Source organism: Myotis brandtii, unplaced genomic scaffold (assembly GCF_000412655.1).
Source record: "Myotis brandtii unplaced genomic scaffold, ASM41265v1 scaffold137, whole genome shotgun sequence".
NCBI lineage: Eukaryota > Metazoa > Chordata > Mammalia > Chiroptera > Vespertilionidae > Myotis > Myotis brandtii.
Window position 1 is genome coordinate 4,027,589 of NW_005354874.1, and position 27,894 is coordinate 4,055,482.

Genomic DNA, 27,894 nt, shown 5'->3' on the forward strand with positions numbered 1-27,894 from the left:
TCCCTTGCCCCAGAGATCTGTGGGGAATAGACTGATGGCTTCCCTGGGGAGTGTTAAACTGCAGCTTCTTGATAGAGCTTCACAAATGGTATCTCTATAATATTTGCCCTTCCCTTTGGTTCTTTCTAGTTATTCATAATTCAGTTCACTACAATGGTATCAAAATGATTGTTGTTGTTTAAGTCACTAAGTTTGGAGTGATTTGGAGTGATAGAAATCCAGAACACTATCCATATCTGAAAAAGCTTGACAATCCCAAATTGAAGAGAAAAGTCATCAAATAAGACTCTTTATGTTATATTATTTTCTTAGTGATAGATTCTGTAATATATTTTTGAAAACCTGAATATAGTTCATCAACCATATGATTTTAGTTCTTCTTAATTAAATAATTTATTTCCACAAAGCCTTGGGTTATAAGACCATTTTAGGGATATAAACCTAATATAGATAAACATGGTAGACCCAACAAACTGAGTTGTGATCTTGGTGTCTAGGTAGAAAATCACCTTTGTTCAGACTGCCAGACATTCGTAAACATGATAACATATTGTATAATTGATTTGCAATACGAATTATCCCCAGTTTTGACATTCTGATCTACAAGACTAACTCAATCAAGATTTGGTTACATGTATCAGATGAACTTGACCCACCTTGATCTGTATTGTGCAAGGTAAAAGAGCAGAGTTGACATATAGACTGAATGTCAATTTTACATTGAAAGGGGCATTAGTGATGTCACACATAAAAACAAAGGACTTGAATGAAGAGAAGTTAATTTCCTGAAAGCCAAAACTTCAGCAGATAGATTTTCATTTTATTCAGATACTTCTTGGCATAAAATGTACCCCATTTAGGTAAGCTGCCACATGCTTTCAGAAGGGAGTATATCAGTTTGCTTTGCCTGTTTAACAAATTATCCCAAAACTTAGTGGCTTAACACAATAAGCATTTTATTTAGTTCATGATCCTGTGAGTCAGTGGGCAGTTATTCTGGTCTGGGTAAGCTCAACTGTATCAGTTGTATTCTCATGTGTCTATGCTCAGTCAGCAGGTTGGTTGGTGACTGGGTGATCTAGGGTGGCCTCACTCACTGCTTGGAAGTTGGCAGACTGTGTAGGTCAACAGGGTTACTTTTGTTCTTCTCCTTATAATATCTCATTCTGTAGCAGGCTAGCTTAGGGCAGGCAACATAGGGCCTCAAGGTTCCAGTTGTAGAAAGAGCCCAAACCCTCAAGCAAGCCCTTCAAGCTGCTGTTAATGTCCCATTGGACAAAACAAATCACATGTCTAACCCCAGAATCAAGGTGTGAAGTACCCACTAAATGTTTTGATGAGAAGAGTCACAAAATCACATTGCAAGGAGGTGTGCATTCAGGGAAAGGGGGGATTCCGGGCCATTTTTGAAATCTGCCATAGGGTGTTGCTCATGGTCAGACCATGAACCTGCAGCAAAAACCTGAAAACCACAGCTTTCATTCATTCACCAGGACCCACTAAGAGGACACAATAAATAAACAAACCATCCTTCCACACTTTCTCAATCTATAACAGCCTGTCATCTCCCAGAAAGGATCAGAATATTTAGTTCTAGACAGTTAGTTCTGAGGCACAGAGCATAATATTTTTTTAAGCACATAATGATACTGATTCACTATAACAGCTAATCTTTCAAGAGAAGTTAGGAAAAGGCCCCTCGTAAATAAGATTAAAGATGACATTGAAGCTCTGCAGCTTCACTGGGCCCTGGGAAAAGAAACACAGAAGAAAAGGTTAGTTAACTTTCTCCCTCCTAATGAACATTATGAGGACAAATATTCTGTTCACATGGACCCTTTCGGCAGCATGGTTAATTTGTTAAGCCCAACTGGACACATAAAGAGAGCCCCTTTATCTTCATTAAACCCAGTGAGAATGAATGGCAAACTGCAGCATCATTAATCTGGCCTGATGGGTTTTGTCAAAGGGTCTGGAAAGCCCAGATGCCTTTAGGGTTGGTTGGGTTAGGGTTTGTTCGTCTCTTGTAACAAACATTGGCTGCTCTTACCTCTATCCGTAGACTCAAACATGCCATGATTAGCTTCCTAGTGCAGGCAGCAGAGAAAAACAGAGGTATACATATAAGCACACATGAGTGTATATACACACACACATACAGAAATTGATCAACCAGTATGATAATAGGGAGTTATAAGACAGACAAGGATGATGCAGGTTATAGTATTCTCTCTCTGGCCACATTGACTGGATATGAGCCAATAAGGAGCTATCAGATACGGTAGTTAAGAGCATGGACTTTTAAGAAGGCTGCCTGGATTTGATCTTAGTTCTACCACTTTCTGACTGGGTGATCCTGGGCAGGTTACTTAACCTTATCTTAACTCCGTGTCTTCATCTGTCAAAGCAAAACAACAGCAAAACTCATGAAGTTATTATGAAGGGTAAATAAGTTAATATTCTTTTTGAGAATATATTTTTATTGATTTCAGAGAGGAAGGGAGAGGGAGAGAGAGATAGAAACATCAATGATGAGAGAGGATCATTGATCAGCTGTCTCCTGCATGCCCCCCACTGGGGATTGAGCCTGTAACGCCCTTGCCCAGCCAGAATCAAACCTGGGACCCTTCAGTCCGCAGGCCGATGCTCTATCCACTGAGCCAAACCAGCTTGGACAATAAGTTAATATTCTTAAAATGCTTTGATTAGTGCCTTTCCCAGAGTTAGCACTATGTAAGAATTATTGAAGGGCCAGCTGCTAAGGAGTGGCTTTGGAACTCCTGAGCTGCCTTGAAGCCCAGGTGACAAAGTGAAGCTAAAAATTGGGAATGTGGTTCTCTTCCTGCATCAGCACCAATGCTGGAATGTACTGGAAGGTTTGGAATCATTCCTTTTAACAAAGGCCTTGAAATGAGAGTGAGAGTAAGGGCAAAAGCAGCATCACAAGCAGGAGGAGAAGGACAGGAGGATGGTTCATGTTACAACAGCTGAGAAACAGACAGAGGCTGCTTTGAGAGTACCCATGAGAGATCCTTTGTGGACCTCCCAGAAATAATATGCTAGATATAACTTGATGATTGGGTTGTGGATTCATCAGGAGGTGTCTTCTTTCACGTGTCTGGCAATTGATGCTGACTTTCACCTGGAATCAACTAGAGCAACCATATATGGCCTCTCCATTGGCCTTAGCTTCCTCACAGCATGGCAACCTCAGGGTATTCAAACTTTCTCCATGGCTGGTCTGTGCTCCAAAAGCAGGTGTCCCAGCTAACAAGGTGGAAGATGCATTGTTCTCATGACCTAGCCCACTCATTATTTCTTCTGCCACTTTCCACTCATTACTAATGAGACACAAGCTTGTCTAGTTCCAAAGGAAGGCATCAGCTTTATGGATAAAGTGTCAAGATCAAAACCATATGGAGTGGGAGATATTGTTATAGCTAAGATGCTAATCACCAACAGGGGATATCAAGCCGGAAGTTATTTGTATTATATAATATTTTCTATCTAAATTTATTTTAACTTTATTTAGATGAGTAGATTATATACTTAGCCTACACAATCTTTTTCTCTTCTTCTATGGAAATATTACAAAGAACAATACCAATATTATGTTGTCATTGTGCTTTGTTAGGAAACAGAATTAGGAACCCGGAAGTCAATCGTGTCCTTTGAAGCATAGCAATTATATATAAGGAAACGTTGACAAAACTTGTTATATTAGTAAAATTGGGTTAGCAAGCACAAAAGGAAATGTATTGGCTCTCACGGCCAGGAAAGATGCTGAATAGCTCACAGAACAAGTGTCAAGATCAAAACCATATGGAGTGGGAGATATTGTTATAGCTAAGATGCTAATCACCAACAGGGGATATCAAGCCGGAAGTTATTTGTATTATATAATATTTTCTATCTACATTTATTTTAACTTTATCTAGATGAGTAAATTATATACTTAGCCTACACAATCTTTTTCTCTTTTTCTATGGAAATATTACAAAGAACAATGCCAATATTATGTTGTCATTATGTGCTTTGTTAGGGAACAGAAGTAGGAACCCGGAAGTCAATTGTGTCCTTTGAAGCATAGCAATTATATATAAGGAAACGTTGACAAAACTTGTTATATTAGTAAAATTGGGTTAGCAAGCACAAAAGGAAATGTATTGGCTCTCATGGCCGGGAAAGATGCTGAATAGCTCACAGAACTGAAAGGAAGACCCATATGACTCAGAATCTCCAGAACAGTAACTGGAGTCTCAGTCCTGCCAGGACCTCTCTGCCTGCCATTTCCCACCTCTGCTTGTCTCCTTCCTTTTCCTAAGTTGTCCTGTCGTTTCCTACTAAAAACATAGCACTTTCTCCATGAGACTGGGAAGTAACCAACCAGTCACCACATGATAAATCAGAGTTTCTTCATTCCAATGTCAATGCATCCATTCTAAGGGAAGATTCTGATTGTCTTTGCTTGGGTCACATTGCTTGGAATTACTCTTGCTGGGGGGGGTGGGGGGTGTAATGGTTCCTCCATCAGCAGTTGAGATTTCCAGCTGAAACCGTGTGGATGAGCCATCACACTTACCCCATCAGCCCTGTCCAAATCCCTAACCCACAAAACACTGAGCAATAAAATAGTTGTTTAAAGCCACTGAGTTGTGGAGTGGCTCCGCATCAACAGAAAACACACCCACATCTTGCTCCACATGGAGGAATCAGGAAGGCCTGCCTAGCCCAGCCGGCATGGCTCAGTGGTTGAGCATCAACCTATGAACCAGGAGGTCACAGTTCAATTCTCGGTCACTGCACATGCCCAGGTTGCAGGTTTGATCTCAAGTGTGGGGCATACAGGAGGCAGCTGATCAATAATTCTCTCTCAGCACTAATGTTTCTATCTCTCTCTCCCTCACCCTCCCTCTCTGAAATCGATAAAATATATTTTTTTAAAAAAGGCATGCCAAAAATTGGGCTATTGATAGGATCAGAATACAGTGGGGCCTTGACTTACGAGTGTCCCGAACTCTCCCTCTCTGAAATTGATAAAAAATATTTTTTAAAAAAAGGCATTCCAAAAATTGGGCTATTGACAGGATCAGAATATGCTTTGTCATTATCACTGGGTGCAGAGCATTTCTCTCAGTTTTTTCCGAGATACCAGCTGAGTTTTTGCTTTGAGTTGACAGAGTAATTTGAGTTAATGAGCTCCTTAACGAGCTCAGTCAAGGAACGAATTAAATTCGTAAGTCAAGGCCCCACTGTATGCTTTGTCATTATCACTGGGTGCAGAGCATTTCTCTCAGAAGACTAAAACCAGCCCTAACCGGTTTGGCTCAGTGGATAGAGCATCAGCCTGTGGACTGAAGGGTCCCAGGTTCGATTCTGGTCAAGGGCATGTACCTTGGTTGCGGGCACATCCCCAGTAGGAGGTGTGCAGGAGGCAGCTGGTCGATGTTTCTCTCTCATCGATGTTTCTAACTCTCTATCCCTCTCCCTTCCTCTCTGTAAAAAATCAATCAAATATATTTTAAAAAATAATAATAAATAAATATTGCACTACCGTTAAAAAAAAAAGAAGAAGACTAAAACCAGAACTAAATGAGTTGCAGGGCTGGGCCATACCATTCTAATTCAACCATCTTATTTGGTCCTAAAAACTTTTCCAGCAGCCCCTTTAGGGTCAGAGAGCATCCCAGTTTTCTGAGAGCCACTGGGTGCCACTTTAGCAACCCTGAATCTCTTTGGCCGTTACTAATGTTCTTCCTGAACTTGAAAAATGACTCTTGACAGAAAAAAGTTTAATATATGAAATTTGATCTCCCACTGGACATAACTCTGCAATGAAGTTTCTATTGGATATCAGTGGGAGCAGTCAAGCTGCTGGACTATTTGTTTCCCATGTTAACACCTACATCATGAAAGTGATAAGTTCTGCCCATGGTCTCCGTGGCCTGAGGAGAACTTTCCAGCAAATTAAGCATGTCTCCTCATTATCTGGTGGTCAATAAATCATTTGCCTAGGTACACTTTACAGTTGCCCCATACGCCAGCATAATAAAAGTTTGAATTAGGTAATGCTCCTTTTTATTATCATAAATGAATTACCTCATGGGGCAGGCAGATACACAAATGCACTGCACCCTTCCACTAAGTGGAAGGTTTTTTTCAATCAGCTTCCCATAAATGCAGAAGGCAAAAACAAAATAATCACATCCCAAGATTGCCCAGTATCGATATAAATTTATTTTACTGGATTCATAGCTGTGCTTCATTTAATAATAAATAATATAATTTCCATAGTAACTATGCATACCATTAAGAACAATATTAAACATACACCCCAAACTTTCAATGTTTTCTCTGAGCCCCAAATGGGAAGCTTTCTGCAGGGCATGGTGGAATGTTCATACTGGGGAAAAGTTCCATTTTTGTTCCCACTAGACCAGTGGTTGGCAAACTCATTAGTCAACAGAGCCAAATATCAACAGTACAACAATTGAAATTTCTTTTGAGAGCCAAATTTTTTAAACTTAAACTATATAGGTAGGTACATTGTTATTTACTTAATTAGGGTACTCCTAAGGCTTAGGAAGAGCCACACTCAAGGGGCCAAAGAGCCGCATGTGGCTCGAGAGCTGCAGTTTGCCGACCACTGCACTAGACCCTTGAATGCTGGTAAAACAACACATTATGCTAATAAGTATATGTAATAATACCAGCATCCATGTTCACCATAAAGGGGAATATCATACTTTGATATATGAGCGGTGGCATATTTAGTGACTTTGAAAGTTTATGTTTCATTTTTAACTTTTAAAGAAGATTCATCACATAATGATTAAATGCTTACTGCACCCAAGGGACAGTCTGCTGATTTTCTCACCCTTTGCAGTCCTTGGACTAGGACCAACACACTGGTTCCCCAGTCTGTGTGCTCCTTAGGGACAAAGCCTGAGTCGTTATCTCAGCTCTCTCTAAAACCTGGCATACAGTAGGCACTCAGCAAATGCTTAAAATGAACTTAAATTTTTCCCCGACATTGAGGTAAAGATAGGGTGGGAACTTTCCTGGAATAGGAGAGCCATAAATGGAGTCTGAAAGGATGGGTGGAGTTTAGTCCAGTAAGGGAAAATGGGGAGGGCATCCCAGACGGAGGGAGGAGGTGGACAGGAGAAAGAGGTGTGACCTCTGATGATCAGAGCACACTGTCTGTGGTAGGCTGAGGGCTGAAATGAAGCCAGGGAAGGAGGCACCAGCCAGGTCATGGATCACCACAGAGCTTGGAAATCATGGAGAGTTTTGAGGGATAGGGAGCAGAGAAAGGTCTTGGTTGGGTTTCTGACTTACAAAGACTATTCAGGCCCAGCTGGTGTGGCTCAGTGGATTGAGTGTCATTCCATGCACCAAGAGTTCATGATTCCATTCTCAGCACATCCTGTGTTGCAGGCTCCATCCCCAGTACGGGGTGTGCAGGAGGCAGCCAGTCAATGTCTCTCTCTCATTAATTTTTCTATCTCTCTTTCCCTCTCCCTTCTCTCTCTCTAAAACTCAATAAAAACAAATTAGAAAGATTATTCAGGCTTCAGGATGGAGATGGATATCTGAGAGATAGGGCTAGGGAGAAGGAGACACCCCAGGAGGCCAGTGGAGTCTGGGCCCTCCTGACACTCCTTCACTGCCACCAGCTGTGCCCAGCACAGGCTGGCTGGGGCCCTGCTACTGTCTCAGTGTCACCTGCGACTCTCGACAAGGTCAAACAAAGTAGCTCAGGACTCCTGTTCTCGAGGCATCTCAAGTCCTGGACGCCGTGTTTTGAGAGGGAACTTCGTTCTGGAGTAGAGTGTCGCCTTCTTTGTCCCTTCTCTCACCCCCCCCCCTTCCTATCTTCCCATCAGTGGACACAGTCAGCAGGATGGGCAGGGTGGAAAAGTGGATGAAATGTCACCATCTCTTTTGCAGTTTCAACATTTCTGAGGACAATCTTCCCTCACGGGACAAAAAGCCTTGAGCCAGCATTGGGAAGACAAACCTGGAAGGGCTGCATTTGCCGACAAAGAGCTTTCCACAAACGGGGGAGGAAGCACTTATTCCCTGATGACTGCTGTTAGAAACAGATACAAAAAAATCACAGGCCGGGGTCACAGACTTTCCCAGACTAAAGCACACGGTGAACCCACGTGAGTGCCAGGCATTGTTTTCAAGGTGCTTTCAACAACACTGTGGGTTTTGAAAGAGAAAAGCCCAAAATGCACTGTTTTGTGCACCTCAGAAACTGCCTCCCTAATGGGGACCCTTTCCAGACGAATCTGCGAAAATAGTAAAACGCTCTGAAGAAATATACGAGGAATCAAAATTACTCAGAGTAAATAGAAGAAATGTCAGCAAGGCCTCACTGAATCCTTTGAATTCAGGTTGCTGTTCTCATGGCATAGGGGGCCTACTTAGTTGGCCCCTCCATCAAAAGCCCAGGCAAGGAAAGAGGTTTGCTTTGCAGTGGAGAGATTGAATTTTCACAGAGAGAAAAACTTAAGCAGGTTACAAAGAAAAAAAACCCTCAACTCATTCCTTCTGTAAATACACACTGAGCACCCACTAGATGCTCAGCATTGCCCTGTGCTAAGGGAATTTATTCATGAGTAAAATAAAAATTCCTGCCCAAGTGGAGCTGACATTCCAGCATGGAGTCTGAGGAAGGCCTAACCCATAAGGCTGCGCTGCCACACACCTGAGCCCAGTGCAGAGACAGTGTAGCATACAGTGAAATGTGGAGACAGTCAGTATGGGTATAGCCTTTGGGGCACAGTCCATTGTGGGGACAGGCAGGTCTGATGGTGACAAGAACATGGCTTAGCTCCAGGGGAAGCCAGGATATGAATAAAGCATTTGGCAGAAAGTGAAGGGAGCCTGGAAATGAAGTTGGGAGTCGGCACCAGGAGCAGTGACTCAGATAATTTCTTTAGCTGCATCATCCATGTGGGATGTGCATAAGCTCAGGTCAGATGGCTGAAGGTATTTGAGGACCCAGGACACGGGTAAATAGGAGGACACAGCCTCAGAAGACAGCAATGCAAACCTTGTTTAGGGGGCCTGTGAATGAATCAGTGAAATCCAAAATGGCTCACTACCTGCCACATAGCTCCGGAGAGCTCAATCCTGGGGTACAGCCTCATTCACTAATCAGAACCCTTTAGAAATACCTCTCACCTCCCATATAACTCAAAACTCTAACTCTGACTTTCCTTGAATGTCTAACAATGGATTCAGCCCAGGTCCCCAGCAAACTTAAAGGGGGACCTATCTGAGTAGGGACAACTAATCCACCTGAAAGTGATTGGATGAAACTCTCTTGACATCCAAGTTCTCCAAAGAATGCTGGTTGGGGCACAGTGGGTGAAAGAGAACAGTATGCCTTGTAATTTCTCCAGTCCTTGACCCTCAATCCTGAAGGCGACCTGATTCATAGCCATGGCTCCCTGCTGAGCGGTCCTCTTGTAGCAGAAGCAGGGGCTACACTCGAGTGAGTTCTCCAACTGGCCCTGGCAGCCTGGCCACTGCCGGACCTCACAGTTGCTTATGCTGCCGGAGGACACAGAGCTGGGTAGGCCTCTACTAGTGTCTCCACAGATGGTCAAGAATCAACCATGTTCACTCAACCCTAGTTGGCTCCATGCCATTGTGATTTTGATTTCTTGCTTCTTGATGTCAAAGGTACAGGACAGTCCCCAGAAAGAGCAACAATCTATCATGCATAATCACAAAAAATCTACTTCTATTCTTCACAGATTCCTAATGAGAACCTAGGGCTATCATTGTTGTGCTTTAATACACATCCAACCAACATGCAGATCAACAATCTATCATGCATAATCACAAAAATCTCCTTCTATTCTTCACAGATTCCTAATGAGAACCTAGGGGTATCATTGTTGTGCTTTAATACACATCCAACCAACATGAGACAACCCAAGGCATAATCCCCATGAGCTGCTTAATGAACTTTTCATAGTAATTAAGACATGCTCCCATTGGAATAACGGTATAATTTGAAGTAATAGTAGACACCAAAAGATGATTTAAAGAATCCAACAACAAGGCACAATGGAGACCTCTCTCCCTTTACAAAGGGGTGATCAGTCACAAGTATTGTCAAACTCCTTCTATAAAGGGGCACATAATAAATATTTTAGGCTTTGTGGACCAGAAGGTCTCTGTTGAAACTGCTCTACTCTGCCATTATTTGAGCATTGACAATACAGAAACAATTGGGTGTGCTGTGTTTCTATGAAACTTTATTGTGAAATGGTACAATGAAATGGAGTAGGAGGAAAGAGGGGACAAGCCTTCGATGACAGCACATTTAAAGGGTGACAGTGTAGAAGGGGTGAACACCAGATTACAGCGTTAGAGTCATGATTACACATGTGTATATATGCACACACACACGTGTGTGTGTGTGTGTGTGTGTGTGTGTTTGTGTGTGTGTGTGTGTGTGTGTGTGTGTGTGTGTGTGTGTGCTGGAGGATTTTAGTTCCTGGCACTTTAGAAGATTGGATATACTAAATAATTTCCTACTGAAAATGCAATCTGAATAAAAAACTGCATCTCTGACCTAGATTGGGAGTAAGGAATCCTCAGAAGAACCCAGAAGCAGAGTGAAAGGAGGAACCCTGTGTGTCTGCAGCAAATTGTGGGAAACATTTAGATTTCCCTTTGTCAGCTGCATGGGGCTCTGGGGAAGGGCCCAGAAGCCTCACCCAAGCAAGAGGGGAACGAAATAGGAGCCCCCCACTGTGTTTATTAAACACCAATCACCTTAGGTGCTCCACTGCTGAGAGGACTCACAAGACTCAGTTTATGCTCACAGAACAGCTGACGAAGAACTCAGGCAGCAGCAGAAGGATGGTCTTGAAAGGGGTCTGGAGACCACAGGCTGTAGCTTCTTTGTCCCTCCCATAGTTGGTTTCACAGAAGAGCCTTGTCCTCAGGTCTCTAACAAGCACTGGTGTGAGCACACACGTGTGTGTGTGTGTGTGTATGTGCATGTTCATGTGTGTTCATTTATGTTCATGTGCATGTGCTACCTTGGTACCAGCAAACCTCTTCACAGTGGGATCTTTTATGGACACATTCTTGATACATGACTAAAGTTATTCATGAAATCCAACTCCACTCCTAAGCCTCTAACAAATACAGGAACAAGTCAACAAGTCATAAATCCAAATATTGTTACTAAACAATGTTGACAGACTGCTACCTTCTGCTCCAAAACAACTCACTGATCAGTGATTATAGAACACTCTTTATCGTCAGTGAACATATGTCAAAGCCTTTGTTGAGGGTCAGTAGCCCAGGAGGCAAGCATGTGTCAGTACAGCCCAATAGAGGGGACCTTAGGCTGTTCACCACATCCACCTGTGATTCCTCAGTGTCAGGAATACCTACTTGGTCCAATAAAACTCAAAAGATAATCTGACTTATGTGGTCCCAAATTGATAGTGTCAGGTAAGAGACAGGAACAGATATGAATCCATTATGGAGAAACCCGACTTCAAACAGGACCTTAAAGAACTCACACAGGTCAAGTTCAAGGGAAACTGGGTAGTTCACAGACAAGCTCCCAGGAGCAGGAACAGTACAGGGCAGGAACAGAATCACAAAGTCTTCAGAGACTGAAGTCATCAAGCTCCCCGTGTAAAATGACTACTTTCCATGTGTTTTAAAAAATAAAAGAGAAATTTGAACATAAAAAAAAAAGAATCAGATACTCCAAGAAATGGTCAAAATGATTTGAAAAAGAACCAAATGAAACTTCTCTACATGAAAACTGTAATAATTGAAAAATTTTTAAACTGAATTAAATGAAAGATTTGATACACTCAAAGAATAAATGAAGATGGAATGGATGTATCCATTAGTTAGTCCAAAGGAACAAAGTAGTGGAGTAAGTGAAGGGAAGAGATGATGAACCATTTCCGGGGAACAGCCCAGACATGCTACCAGGTTGGCACAATTTGCTAGATCTCTTGTTCTGTTTTGTTTGGGGTTTTAAAAAAAATGACCTTTTCTATGAAATCTCCTGATTTTTAAATATTGGATAGAAGCTCAATTACACAAAACAGGCCTGTAGACATTGCAGCCAATTTGTGACCAATTGTGACCTTGGGGTACTGGTGACAGCAAGAAAGAAGTCAGGCTCTAGGTGAGCAGACAGATCACCAGTGGTGGGATGTCACTGCAGGTCCGCAGGGATGTGGTGTCTAGAATGCAATTGGATTAAGCCAGGGTCATTGAGTGCAAGTGCTTTTTCTTCAAGTGTGGGGGAGGGGGGTGGCAGGCAAGGCTGCACATAGATGCCAGTTCAGTTTGAGAAGTTTAACCCAAGACCCTGATATTCTGTGAACAAGCTGCCCTGATCTTTAGAAAAGGACATTTGAGTCAGGGAGTTTCTGTAAAAGCAAAAAACTTTCACGTCACTGGGACAGTAAGCATACCAAGTAAATAAGACATTGGAGTGTTGGACCTTAATATAGTTATGACAGCATCAGAATTGTGGACAAGAATCTTGGAAACATCACCTCTCTTGTTGCCAGGCACGTTGATGGAAATTTCCTACCCGTAACTTATCCTTAAATAGTCATCAAAGGCTTAATGGAAATCCTGGAACAAAGTAATAAGGAAATAGATTTTCTTTAAAAAAAAAAAACACCACACATATTTTTATTGATTTCATAGAGGAAGGGAGAGGGAAAGATAGAAACATCAATGATTAGAGAGAATCATTGATCCGAGGCTTCCTGCATGCCCAAACTGGGGATCAAGCCCACAACTCAGGCATATGCCCTGAACGGGAATTGAACTGTGACCTCCTGGTTCATAGGTGGACGTTCAACCACTGAGCCACACCAGCCAGGGCGGAAATAGATTTTCTGACACTGCTTTCTGAAGGAAGACTATCTCTAGTTTAAGAAGCCAAAGAACAGGAAAGTAAAAAGCAAGCTAGGAACAAAGAAGGGGAAGAAGTGAAGAGAATGGATAAAATACCATTCTGATGTTTTGAAAGTCACTAAACACTGGCAAGGGGTATTCTGGGCCTCAAGTAAAATAGTGATATTGTTCACTGAGGTCCTCAAGACTTCCAGCAAAAAAGGTGTGATTTCACATCACCTCTGCTCCACCAGGAGTGCACCTGAAAGCCTCAATCAGCTTGCAGCCCTCTGTGTACAGTAAATAAATATTTAAACAAGTGTAACTTAGTGGTGAATAGTGGTTTAAGGACCAAGAATGGTGGGCAGTAAATGAGAGTGCAATGAGGGCAAGCTCTCTTTTCAGCCTCTCGGTGTTTATTTTTGTGTGGGGGGCCATTCTCAGCATCTACTGAGCTCTCTTGTGTGCTGTGCTAAAGTCTTAAACTTAGAGGAGAATGCATATTTGATCAAGATCTATGTAAATTCCACTCACCAACAGAGTGAATATTTTCCTTTGCTTTGAAAGTACAGTTGACCTCTGTCTGTATTTGTGTTTCTGCATGTGGCAAAGCCTTCATTTAATTTTTCATTACCCTTTTATATTCAGCCTCCCCCCTTTTAAATCCTTTCTTGAAAAAGGAATATGTTCCCCAACTATGCGGCCTTTCCAACAAACACACAAATCACAAGATAATTTTCTGTGTCTTGTGCCCTGTATGTGAGGTGCTTTCAAGAGCATCATTGAGCCAAACAAAGCTCAATCCTTGCCATTTATCATGAACATTGCCTTGGGTGAAGTTTTGAATCCCATTTTGCCTGTGAAATTCCAAATATTTTATTGTAAGGACTTAAGTAGCATTTTAGCACATTAAAATTGTTTAATAATGTGGAAGTCATTTTCACTTTAATCTCTCACATTAAAAAAAAAATGACAGATTGCTTCCTTTTCTTCCTCTGTGAAGCTTTGTTACTAAATTGTCCAGAGGGACAATAGGAACAAGAACAATGTGGGGAACTTGTTAAAATGCAGATTCTGATCCAGGAGTTCTGAGACACGGATAGAGCTAAAATTCTGTATTTCCAACAGGCTGCTGATCCCAGGACCATATATGGAAAAGCAGAGCAGCAGTGGTTCTCTGCCTTGGCTCCCCGTGCACATCCCCTGAGGAGCTGTAAAAGCTGCCACCCCTGTGTTGCCCCATCCCACCCCAGAGATTCCAATCTAATTGGCCCGGGCCATTAGAAGTATGTGAAAGCTCCCCAGCTGATTTCAGTGTAGCTTAGGTGGCGAATAGTGGTCTAAGGCAGGATCCAGCTGCCAGATATTCCACATCCTCCACTGTGAGCTCCTGCAGGGCACACAGTCTGTGGCTTGGACGTCTCAGCTCCATACAAACGTTATATGTAGATAATTATGGAAGTGAAGCACTGCTCACAACATCGTCAGTGTGCTGAAAATTAAACATGACCCCTGTGGAGTGCATGACCAGGCTCCCTACATGGAGAATTAGCACATTTGGGTCAATGGCTCCCATGGACACAATCTGAGTGGTCCAGTGTGAGAGGTTTTGGAGTCTTATATTTTGATCTCATTTAAGCACCACAAACAAAAACTCTGGAAGAAATATATAGCATGTATCTGCATTATCCAGATAAAAGGACTTGAGGCCAAAGCAAATTAAGTATTTAAATAATTAAGGGCTAGTCTAAGTCTGTAGTTCCTGAAGCAGAGCAGTATTCTGTCTCCACCCTGTAGAACAACATAAGCACAATGCTTTGTCACAGACTTAAGGTAAGGAAGGTATGTTGGTGAGGACTTCTGGGACACCTTGTGATTTCTCAAAGAGCCCCAGGCTTTGGCCCAGCTGATTTTATTTTATTTTATTTTTAAAATATGTTTTTATTGATTTCAAAGAGGAATCGAGAGGGAGAAAGAGATAGAAACACCAATGATGAGAGAGAATCACTGATCAGCTGCCTCCTGAACACCCCACACTGGGGACCGAGCCCGCAACCTGGCATGTGCCCTGACTGGGAATCAAACTGTGACCTCCTGATTCATAGGTTGATGCTCATCCACTGAGCCATGTCAGCTGGGCTGGCCCAGCTGATTTTAAATATGGGCAGTCTGAGTTATGCCCCTGCCTGTTATAATGACCCACCAAGTTGTCCTCAGACCTACAGAGACCCACTTATGAAGGCAGTTATGGTGTGACTATCAAGGTCCCAACATATGTTTAAAGGAGTACAAATACAATAAAAGCAATGCATTGTAAAATACAGATTTAGCTCAGGACACAGGTAGAGAAAGAGATGGTAGAGTTGGAGCATTCCTTGGGCAAATTTAAAAAGCTTCCAGGCTCTATTCCCATGCTTTAAAGTTGGTCATAGTGATGCTCCTTCACTGATTCACTTTTAGAAAGCTATTCCAGGTCTACAGTTATAACTCCTTGTATTCCTATCTGCTGGCAACTGGAGCCTAGGCTCTAGTGAAATTTTCTTATGTAGTTGAACTTTTACATGAAAAGCACTATTTTCTTCATTTATTGTTATATCCTCTCTATGTTCTTTAGGGAATTATCCATAAATACTATTGAATAGTCAGATGACATTGAGGACACCAAAGGAATAGTCTAGTGGCCAGATTCTGCTGGGACAGAAAACATCCAGGAGTTACAGACATGGCAAGGTTCCTACTGCACACATCTCTGTTCTGTAACATTGATGTGTTTGTAAAACAAACCACTGCAAAAGGATTGATCCAATGAAGAGCTCAAATTCAGGGCTTATAGTGAAGGCCAAGTGTAACCAATCCTCACAAGCATGTGAGTGCAGATGGGGGTCACAACATGGAGATGAGTGTCACTTGCAATCAGACTTCAGCAAAGCTATTCCATGTGTTTCAGAGTCTCCCAAGGGGGTTCAGAAGTCCCTGTTGTTGTCCTGCCAGGTTTCACTTCCCTCTCACACTGAGTCACTAAGTACTACTTCTTTTCAATTGTGCCCACAGGGCACCAGGTTAACTGCATAGTAGAGAGTTCCCCAAGCTGGGCTGCTTATATCCCAGTGTGTGCCAGTACTTCAGTCTCTGTATCTAGAACGCAGACATTCATGGTTCTCTCTGAAACACACTAAATTAGAGTCCCAGCTATCACATTTATCTACAATGTCTACTCTCCTACCACATCATCTAAGACTCTTCCTTTAGCCCTTTTTTATAATGAGACTAGAGGTCCAGTGCATGAAATTTGTGCATGAGGGGGGGGGGCAGGAGTCCCTCAGCCTGGCCTGCACCCCCTTACAATCTGGGACCCCTTGAGGGATGTCCGACCTAAACCGGCAGTCTGACATCCCTCTTGCAATCCAGAACCGCTGGCTCCTAACCGCTCGCCTGCCTGCCTGCCCGATCACCCTTAACCCCTCTGCTTGTCTGCTTGATCACCCCTAACCACTCACCTGCCTGCCTGATTGCCCCTAACCACTCTGCCTGCCTGCCTGATTGCTACAACCACTCGCCTGCCTGCCTGATTGCTACAACCACTCGCCTGCCTGCCTGATCGCCCCTAACTTCTCGCCTGCCTACCTGATTGGGCCTAACCACCTCTGACTCAGCCCACACTGTTGTTGCTTCATCCAAAAGGACATCCGGAATGAGGTCAGAAGGTCATTCTGCTGTCCAGTCTAATTAGCATATTACCCTTTTATTATTATTATGGATATCTTCCAAGAGACTCCAAGTATATAAATGTCACTTGCACTCTTCGACCTGTTCACCAATCATTCCCAAACCTTCAGGACTCAAGCAGTGGGCACAGCTAGATGAAAACAAAGATCTGTACAAGCAGGAAGTATTTGGCTATAGAACCAAAGAAATAAATGGAAGGAATGTCCTTTTTATTTAAGACTCCTTTTTCAAAGCCAACAAGCACATGTTTAGGCTGGCAAATGGTGGGGTATCAACTGCATTTGGCATTTGAAATGTAGCCCAACATTTTCAGAACAATAGGAATCTACCATGTGGTCTTGTTAAAGATGTTACTGAGATCAGAATAAACTCACCAAATAGGAAAACCCAAATCAAATTATTATTCAAGTAAACAAATTGAAAACAAAGGCATTCCCAGATGCTTTTGACAAGGGGCAAATGGATTACTAAATCAAACATTTCATAAATAAATTAGCAAAACGCATTATGAAACACTAACATTAATGACACACACCAGATTGCCAAATTCCTTAATCAAATCTTTTCAATCCAGACCCTTATATTGTGAAAGGGCCAGTTCTTACAGACAGCTCATAACACAGAGCAAGTCTCTCCAATGACGTTTCTGCCATCACCAAATGTTTTCTTCTGATCTGTCTCCAGGCCTGACATTTTTGCAAATTAAACTGGATTACATTATCCATGATGGCTTAAATTCAATTATCTAAATAACTAACCAGCCAGATCCAGGACTAAATTACCCACCTGCTGCCTGAACTTCTTTGGTTTGACAACATGCTGGTTTTATTTGTATTTTAGAAAGTAAAAGTAGACCTGGATTTCTCCTAGTCTACTGGAGGAAAAGGTTCTTTGTAAGGAACCTAGACATTGCTTTTCATTTGGAAAGTATGGTCAAATCTTCACTGCAAAAGATTCAGTAATACCGAAGTGTTCAGAGGCAAAGGCTAAATGGTCATCATCTCCCCTCTCACCCTCTCCTCCTATCTAATTACTCTGGTCTGCTTTCTTGGCCAGTTAGCTTTACATAATCTCAAACAAAGCCAGAATAGTAATCTTTGCTTTTGTGCAGATGTCTAGGTCAAAGGGAAGTTAGGTTTTACTTATGAAAATACTGGCATATTTCCTTTTCATAAAAGACTTCAGAGGTTTACATTTTCTCTAACGGTGTCTATACATTCATGTTTCCCTTCACACCCATCAAACTTCATGTTACACATCATTTTACATCTTTTCAGGTTTCCGGGCTCTTTATACACATAGTTTTAAACCTGACATAGGGAGTTAGAACAGTCTTTTAAGATATAAACAAAAAATCATAAGATTTAAACCTGCCAAAATATGTGTATACATACATGCACACCTATGCACAGGTGTGTATATGCATACATACAGACCTATACTTATGTATGCATGTATAAATGTGTGTACATACACACTTATATGAAAGACAAATATATACATAGACAATAAAACAAATAATCTACTTTTTCTCCCCCAAAGTGCAAAACATTATTTTTATTATATTATTTATTCTAAATAGGTCTTTGTCGGGTATATATAAGACATATAAGTAATACAAGACATAATAGTCTAATTTGCCAGATTGTAATCATTAGACCTAAGCATAAGTCTTTCAGTCTCATCAGAGCAACTACAGCCATGGACTCTGGCCTAGGGCAGTACTGACCAGAAATGGGCCATCACTCAGCTTTCCACAGAGCTTATGCTCTAAGGAGACAGCTTAACACTGTGCTCTTGGCTCTAAAGGAGACTCAGGTCTTGGCTGAGATGTCTCCATTTTAGAATACCTCCTGTGGCCTTTCAAAGTGGAGTTGGGAAAAAAGCACATAGGGCTGTAGCTAACTGTTGGCTTCCTAATAAACATTTTCTTCCCCAAAGATGACATATGTTTCAAGGTAGCAAAACTGCTAGCCCTTTCTGTCTGGAGATGAAGTGGCAGATTTTGAGCCCAGTAGTCAGAGTCTACTGTGACCCCTGATATACTGTGAACACTGGGATAGAAAGCTAAGTGAGATGGTATTTTTACACAAGACAGCCTATACTGTGCACTTGGCTCTAAAGGAGACTCAGGTCTTGGCTGACACGTCTCCATTTTAGAATATCTCCTGTGGCCTTTCAAAGTGGAGTTGGGAAAAAAGCCTTGAGAATAACAAAGCACATAGGGCTGTAGCTGACTATTGGCTTCCTAATCAACATTTTCTTCCCCAAAGATGACATATGTTTCAAGGTAACAAAACTGCTAGCTCTTTCTGTCTAGAGATGAAGTGGCAGATTTGAGCCCGGTAGTCAGAGTCTACTGTGACCCCTGTTATACTGGGATAGAAAGCTAAGTGAGATGGTATTTTTACACCGGAAATTCTGTTGTCTAATATGCTAAGAAAAAGGAGTTGTTTTAATCAACTCAGAATCCTGGGAAATTTAGATATCATGTAGAATCATTGACAAGGCTTTCAAGTTTATCTAATCCAATGCCTTATTTAACAGACAGTAAAACTCAACAAGAGGGAATGACTTGCTTAAGGTCATGCAGCTTGTTTGTGTCAAAACTGGGTCACCAAACTCCCAGTGATCCCACTGTCCTCTGTATTATGCTGCCTTTCTGTCACTCAGGGGTTCCTGATAGTCAATGAATGAAATTAACAAGCTTTTGGTTAAAGATGACACATGGATTACATTTTTTTAGAACCCATTCTTCCCCAAACTCTACAAAAGCAACAGTAAGGAAATACGAGAAGACAACAGAAATAAAATATTGGAATCTCAAAAGTAGACAGATTGGTGTTAATGAACTCGAAAAATCTAAATTTCTAGCCAAGGAGACGCTTAAATATATTACAGAACTCCCAAAAGTTTCAGGAATTATTTGCACCAAGTTCTTTTGGAATTGGGAGGTGTTCATGCAACACATAGAAAAAGAGAATTTGTTGGAAGTCTATTTAAGGGGCAATTAGGACCCAGACCCCTTGCATATTGCCCATGAAGCAAAGTCGCTGGCCCTCCCTCACTTCAATGGGAGAATGGAAGCTGATAAGTGAGAATGATGGTTTGTAGATGTTGAATAACAGTCTTGACCACAGAGCCAAGAGCTGATAAGCCAAGATGAGGTGTCCAGTGATCATCACTGATAATATCAACAATTGTTTTCTTAAATTGTTTGCCGGGTATCAACTCCAAATTAAATACAAGACACCTAAACAGTGCAGACCAGAGCTACCCTGTTCTAGATACACACTGTGTATGATACCAACAAAATCCCCCCTCTTCTGCTGACTTTGAGTGAATCAAAAGGATTTCACCTTGGATGAACCCGACTAAATCAGAGGAGCCTTAAAAGAAGGTGAAACACCAGAAAGACATTCTCCTGCAGGACTGAGATAAACAGCTATGCTGTGAATTGTGGTAAGCAATTGTTGGTGGGTTGCACAGCAGGCCCAGTTGATAACTAGTAAGAATGAGGCCTCAGTCCCATAACCACAAGGAATTAAATCCTGCTAATAACCATTGATCTTGGCAGCGGACCCTGAGACTCAAGTAAGAATCACAATCTTGACCAACACCTTTACTCAGCTCACTTGAGCAGAGGAACCAGTCACCCCTTACCCAGACTCTCAAAGCATGGAAACTTAGAAAGTGAATGGTTGTTACCTTAAGTCACTATGTTTGTGGTAACTTGTTATGCAGCAGTAGAAAGCCAATATTTCTGGGTGGTATTAATGGGAAAAATGGCCAAGATAGAATAAGGCAGGAATAGGCCATAGGCCAAGTCCTGCTACTTTAGCAGGAGTGAATTTTTCATCTTATATTATCTGTACTTATCCCTCCACTTCTAATTGGAGAGCAGACTATGTTTCCCACTTTCCTGACTCAAATTAGAAACAGGCTTTGAAACTTAATTATCTCAGTGGGGGTGGGAAAGTTCAGACCAGGTTCTCATCACATTAGCTCCTGGGTGAGGGTAGACTATCAAAAGTCACCAGAGTGAAGGCAGGGTACTCTAGAAATGTGATCCTAAAATGCAAATGGCCAGAAAAAGTAGTCAGAATCATTATCTCAAAAAAGAAAAGTCAAAGGCAAAAATAATAAAACCTTGGTCCCTGATTATAGACACACCAAGCCAAAAGCTAAACCTAGAGAGCCAAAGCAAAGGAGGCCATGGGAAAAGCACAGTGGGCACCATGGAGGTCAGCAGGTGAGAAGTATAGGTGTGCCAAGATATTACAAAAGTGTAGAGTTAGGGGATACACAGTTAATGCAGGCCTTCATGGATTTGGAAAGCCTCCGAGGCAAGCCCACATTAGCCTCTCTGGAGAGCCTCTACAGGTCTACTTTGGAAGTTGTGTGTGGGGAAGCAAGTCCCCCCGCCCCCCCCCCCCAAAAAAAAAAAAAAACACCTTGGCTGGGACCGGTTGTGTGTAGGAAACTTCCCCCTAGAAGCCATCTAACTTAAGGCAGGGAACACGCTGATGGAGGTCTCAGATGCAATCATTATAAAGACAATTCACGTTCTTAGACATGTCTCACCTGGTAAGGCAATTTGTCCTGTTATAAGAACAGTAAAATAAAAGACCCAGAACATTTTGGCCCATGCTCACCCTTTCACAGGCCATCCTAGAGTCTAAGAGGTGGGAGGTGTTTTAGTGAGCATTGGTCTCAAGGCCCCTACACAGGTAGAGAAAGTTCAAAGAAAGTATATGACTCTGGCAAAACCTAATACTTATCTTCAAATATTTAAACACCACTATAGGACAAAGTGACAAAGAAAGGACTAAGTTGGAATTCCAACTCTGTGTTCATGAGGGGTGAGAGTTCAGGCAAGTCACTTTATTTCTCTGAACTCAAGTTTCCTCATCTGCAAGATGAGGATTATGAACATAAGCATAGGATTCCTATGGAAATTGATCAACACAATCATGGAGAAACCCACAGCATAGTGTGTGGCATAAAACTTTTATGTACACTTATATATATATATTAGAGGCCCGATGCATGAAGATTTGTGTAAGAATAGGCCTTCCTTCCCCTGGCTGCTGGCACCGATTTCCCTCTGGCACCCAGGATCCGGGTCTTCGCCCTGGCTGCCGCCTTAGCTCCGGGACTTGATGCTGAAAATGTTTTTTTATTTTATTTATTTATTGATTTTAGAGAGTAATGGAGACAGAGGAAAACATGGATTTGTTGTTCTACTTATTTATGCATTCATTGGTTGGTTCTTGTATGTGCCCTGATGTAGGATCTAACCCGAAAGCTTGGCCTATCGGGTTAGTGCTCTAGCCAACTGAGCTACCTGGCCAGGTGTACATTTTCTTGTGGGTCTTAGGACCAATTGTTCTTCTCTCTGTTCTCTTTAAACCCATTTCTCAGAATCTTCTTGGAAGAAATCAAAAGTACTGATTTTTTAAAATCTGTAGTCCTAAGTCCTGAATCTTAGAACAAACCCATCACACTCTCAAGACCCAATATGAATTACCACTGGTGTTCCCCATGTCCCACACAGCCTCCTGGCCTTGGAGGAAAATGTGTAGTCTCGTCTGCAGAGTACTCAGGAAAGATCAAAGCCCCAGGCACAGTCCTGAACATGGTCAGAGGAAAGCTGTCTTGAAAGGGTCTGCTCGCTAGATTATGGATACTTCAAGCATGTTAAACAGGAACTGAAAAGCAACAGTGGAAACGAGACTCAGGGGAACAAAAGTGCAACCATTAAATTTTCATGATTTCAGAGGTTAGGACATGTGTTCATCACTGTAGCACTTTTTATGTGAATGAATTTATAATGAACATAGCTGTTGAAAATCAGCCCTATTCACAGAAATAGCTTAGTACATCATGCTGGTGGAATTTTAGAAATTGTTATCAAAATTATTTTACCATAAAAACTAAAGAGCCTGGCTGGTGTTGCTCATTGGTTGAGCATCAACCTATGAACCAGGAGGTCATGGTTCAATTCCTGGTCAGGGCACATGCCCAGATTGCAGGCTCAATCTCCAGTAGGGGCCATGCAAGAGGCAGCCAATCTATGATTCTCTCTCATCGTTGATGTTTCTATCTCTTTCTCCAACTCCATTCCTTTATAAAATCAATAAAAAAATTTTTTTAAGAAGCCTTTAGTGAAGTAAAGGAACCTAAATTCCCTAGCATCACTCCCTATTTTCAACAGGCTAAGAAAGTTTCACAGCTGTCAGCTAATGCTTTCTTATCATGCACTTGGGTGAGGTCAGCGGGCCATCTTTTTCTCCAGAAAGAAACTCGATACAGAAAGTTTCATGGTTTGTTTAATTCATATATAGTGAATTCTGGTTTTTAGCTCAAATCCCCCAGTCCAGTCATTTTCACATCATTTTAATCCCTAGCATACTATCTCACACACACAATACACACACACACACACACACACACACACACACACACACATTGAATAAGAGGAACTCCTCCAGGGTCGACTTGTGTTTTAAAATGTTTGTTGCCTCTTTCATATCTGAGGAGAACTGCTTCAACTTGCCTCCCTCTTTTCATGTTGGGTTCTCTTAGACAACAGACCCTGAAACAAGGATTTGAGTGCAAATGGTTTATTGAGGGGTAGGGAGGGATAACCTTGGGAATCACTGGGGGAAGTGGATAATGATACAAATTGAAAGGCAGTCAGCATAGGGTATTCTGATGAGCAGGTTAGCACTGTGGACAAAGGGGGCTCAATCCCAACGTTGAGCCCTAAAACACTGTCAAGAACACATCTCCTAGAAGTTTAAAGAGCTGAGATATTTACCCACCAACTTATTTTGTTATTATCAAATCCAGTATGCTCCAAATAAACTCCTCTACACTTGGGGACTACCCCACACACAGACCAAGCCCACTCCTACAACTGGCAAAAAGCCTCTGATTTTTTCGGGTGCTAGCCATGGGAAGTCATTCATCAGAGCATACACAGGCATGGTGAGTGGCAAGCAGATATAATCAGGGCCCTGACCATGTCAGCTTCATGCTATATATAAGTATCCTCAATTCTAGACTCTCCCAAGTGGCCTTTCTATTACTTGTCTTCACTGTCCAAACAGTCAGGCTGCTTAGCAATGGACCCTGGAAGCTTTCTCTAGAAGATCCTGCCTGTGACTTATCTGCACACAGTCCTGACCAGGACCAACACTGGCAAAGAAAAGAGGGCCAGATACAGACAGGCACCAATGAGAGTATACAGTATACAGCGTGGCTAAGAGCATGGATGCTGCCTGGGCGGTGTCAGTAAGTGGTTAAATGTCAATCTACAAACTAGGAGGTTATCGTTCAATTCCCGATCAGAGCAGATGCAAGGTTGCGGGCTGGATCCCCAGTGTGGGGGGCATGCAGGAGGCAGTCCATCAATGATTCTCTCTCATCATTGATGTTTCTATCTCTCCCTCTCCTTTCCTCTCTGAAATATATATATAATCTTTTTTTATTTTTAAAGAGCATGGATGCTGATGGCCCATAGCCTAAGACTGGAGTTCAGATCTCCCATTTCTTACTTTGAATTTACTTCAGCACTGGATCATAATATTTTCTATGAGCTAATCCTGTCAGCCAGATTTCTAAAAGACCCCCCCAAAAATCAGCACCAAGGATGTATCATATTAATACTCGATTTATATAAACACCAGCACAAACCCAGCAAGAGAGGCTTGTGCTTCAAGAGCCTAGCCATGCAGCAAGAACAATTTTTTTTTCTGGAAGAGCCTGTAGACCTTATGGGAGGGATCTGTAAGGAATAAGCTCAATCCTGGCAAACTAAAAGCAATGGCAGAGACTTCCAATTCATTATAATCCCACAGAACCCCAGCCAGGGAAGGAGAGCCATGTGGAATTGATTGGGCATCAGTAAGACCCAGAAGATTTTAACTTAAAGACAATTTAATTATGAAAAGAAAAGAAACAGACCATGAAAGGAGAAAAAAATATGGTGGAAGATGTATATAAAAGAAAATTCTTGTGTATTTGTGTCTGTGATGAGACAATGAGAGAAAAGATATAGAAAGGTAGTAACTCAGTGGGAAGGAGGATGAATGAGAGAGAAAATAAAAGAGGGGGGAAGGAGGGAAACAATTTGTCAGTTGATATTTTTAGTTCCAGACACAGTAAATAATTCTGGTTGATTCTAATTTAAAATTATCCATTGGAATAATAGCTCATAAAGCAGGAGAAAAAAAAGAATTAAATAAGCAGGCCTCAGGGGAGCAGCAGGAGGAAATGGACCATCTCTTCATGTGTCTGTCCTTAGTACTCATCATTTTTGAGTGATACCTCCCTGAAACTCAAATTCCCAAGAGAAAGATTCTGGCCTATTTTTTTTATCACATGACCTATCTTTGATTGAGGGGTGGAGGAGGGTTCTTGATTGATTGACAGACCATATAGAATGGGGGTGGGAGGGAGGGACGGAGTCTCCATGAGGGCACTAACACAAAGAACCAGAGATGCCAGGCAGGTGGAAGCATCAACTGTCTACTACCAGCAGGGAACCCAAAAGAAAGGAAGGTGGTGGGGCTCAAAGGGAGATAGGAGGACCAGTTACAAACCTGGGAAAGATTAGGAAACAGGAAGGGGAAGAGATGGATGAAGAGAAAAAAAATGGTAGGAATGTGAGAAAATGATAGAGAAGCAAGCCATTTAACAAAGAAAAATCAACCAAAAAAATGAGTTTGCGTGTCACCTCTGACGCGCGTGTCATAGGTTCGCCATCACTGGTCTACTATCAGCAGGGAACCCAAAAGAAAGGAAGGTGATGGGGCTCAAAGGGAGATAGGAGGACCAGTTACAAACCTGGGAAAGATTAGGAAACAGGAAGGGGAAGAGATGGATGAAGAGAAAAAAAATGGTAGGAATGTGAGAAAATGATAGAGAAGCAAGATGCTAGATTTAAAAAGAAGAAGAAGAAGAAATCGGATTCCACATAAGAGGTAGGGCCAGACAAGGGGAAAGAAGAGAAGAAAGCAATATGGAGATGAGATGATGGCAAGGAATCACGTAGGGCTCACTCATGACTCCATGAGTCTATGATGATGTTGTCACAGACATTCTACTTCCTATACCTGTGAAGTGGACGGCAAGTAGTAGGGGTCCCAGGCCACCTCAAGAGAATGTGATTTGACATCCACTCCATTTGGCATGGACACCTACTAAGTGATTTGATATTCATGATTGGGATTGTCCCAGGTCTCTACTGCTGGGACAATAGACAACAAACTACCCCAAAACTTAGTACCTTGAAACCACTTATCTCTCATGGTTCTTGGCTCGACTGGACTTACTGAGAAGTTTTCACAGGATGTGTCCCATGCAATTCAGTTTGACATCAGCTGGGGCTGAAATTATCTGAAGGCTCACCTGGGCTGGAATGTTCAAGTTAATGCAGTCACATGACTGGCAGCTAATACTGCAGCTCAGCTGAGGTTGCCAATTGAAATACTTCCATGTGGCTTGGGAGTTCAACAGCACAGAAGTTGGGTTCTCGCAGGGAGTCTCAAGAGTGAGCATTCCAAGAGGCAGAAAGAGGAAGCTGTCAATCAAGTTAAGCTAAGTCTGAAATTGCCACAGCATCCTGTCTCTCCTGGTTAAAGTGGACACACTCGAATTGCAGTGATGATCCAGTTCCAATCCCTGCAAGGCTCAGACATGCCATGGGGCCCTGGTCCTGCTTGTTGAGCTCTCCCCGCTTTCATTACTACTAATATGGCAGAGATTCCTGTTTTTATAATTCCCATATGTATTCTTTCAATAGATCTATTACCCGAGGCTTATGGAGTTTTTTAAATCCCAAAGTATCCTACTGGCAAATATAATTATTACAACATAACAATGGCCACCACTAAAGAGTGCTTAGTATATTCCAGGCATTCACTAACTCATAAACCTTACAATAATTTGAAAGAATTTAGAGAAGAAGAAAATGAGTGGTTAGAGAATGTCCAATACTAGGGAATTGGTTGGATAAATTATTCAAATTCAGGTCAAAGTGGCTAAACTGCATTTAAAACTCAGTCTATCACATTATAAACTCCAAGTCAGTCTGGGTCTCCAACACCATTTTGTAGTGGCGTGGGGCCTTGTCTGCAGAAATACGTACCATCTTCACCACCCATCAGAGCAGGACAGGGAATTAGGTGGAGAGTCCCGCACCATCATCAGGATCACAGTTTTGCACTTGGTTCCAAGGTAGAAGCCACTGTCTGGTTTTCCAGTGGATTTCCAAAGGCCAGTGCTCAGGAGAGTTTGCCTCCCAGTGAATCCCTTCTTGTCTGGGAGAATAAGAAGAGGACTGCTGAGCAGGATGACCCTGAGGAAGGCCAGCTGTGGATTCTTAAAGGAAACTAAACAAAAGACTGCAAAGAAAAGCCACAAAAACCATCCCACACCAAAGTTCCTCTCTCTCAGACAGGCCATCCCAACATCTATTTACCTAATCGTGCTTCTTTTTATGCACCCATAGGTATGTCATTTACAATAGTGCCATCTGTGTTACCATAGTTATGGTTCTGCCAGCATTTCCATAAAAATGATAGTAAATCTTTATTTTCTGAGGTTCAGAAATGCCCTATAAAAACTGGGTCTAGGCTGAAACTCATTCCCAATAGGTTCCAGCCCAGACACTAATAGAATTTGTTGGCAAATTAAATAAATATCAATTTACATGACAGGCTAAAAAAGTCCAAAGTTTACTTTTTCTAGAGGCAATATAAATTCATGAAAGAGAAAAAAACAAAATCCCCATATAAACAAGATTAATAAGTTTTAATAAGTCTGTAGGTTGGCCATTGCTCTGATTAATTTAAAATGTTAAAAAGTCAGATTAGTACTGTACAATCTACAGATATTTCCTGATTGCATTTTCTGGAGATCTTTTGATAACAGGCAGCAGAGATGGCTAATGCTTACCTCAGGCAAGAAGAAAATTCATTAGAGGGCTTAGCAGGCTCTCACAGGATTGCGGGAGGAAGGGAAGGGGTGCTGAATAAGCAGAGCTGAAAAGGAAGGAGGGAGGGAAGCAGGGAGGGAAGGAGGAGGGAAAAATGAAAAAGAAAGAAAGAAAGAAAGAAAGAAAGAAAGAAAGAAAGAAAGAAAGAAAGAAAGAAAGAAAGAAGGAAGGAAGGAAGGAAGGAAGGAAGGAAGGAAGGAAGGAAGGAAAGAAAGAAAGAAAGAAAGAAAGAAAGAAAGAAAGAA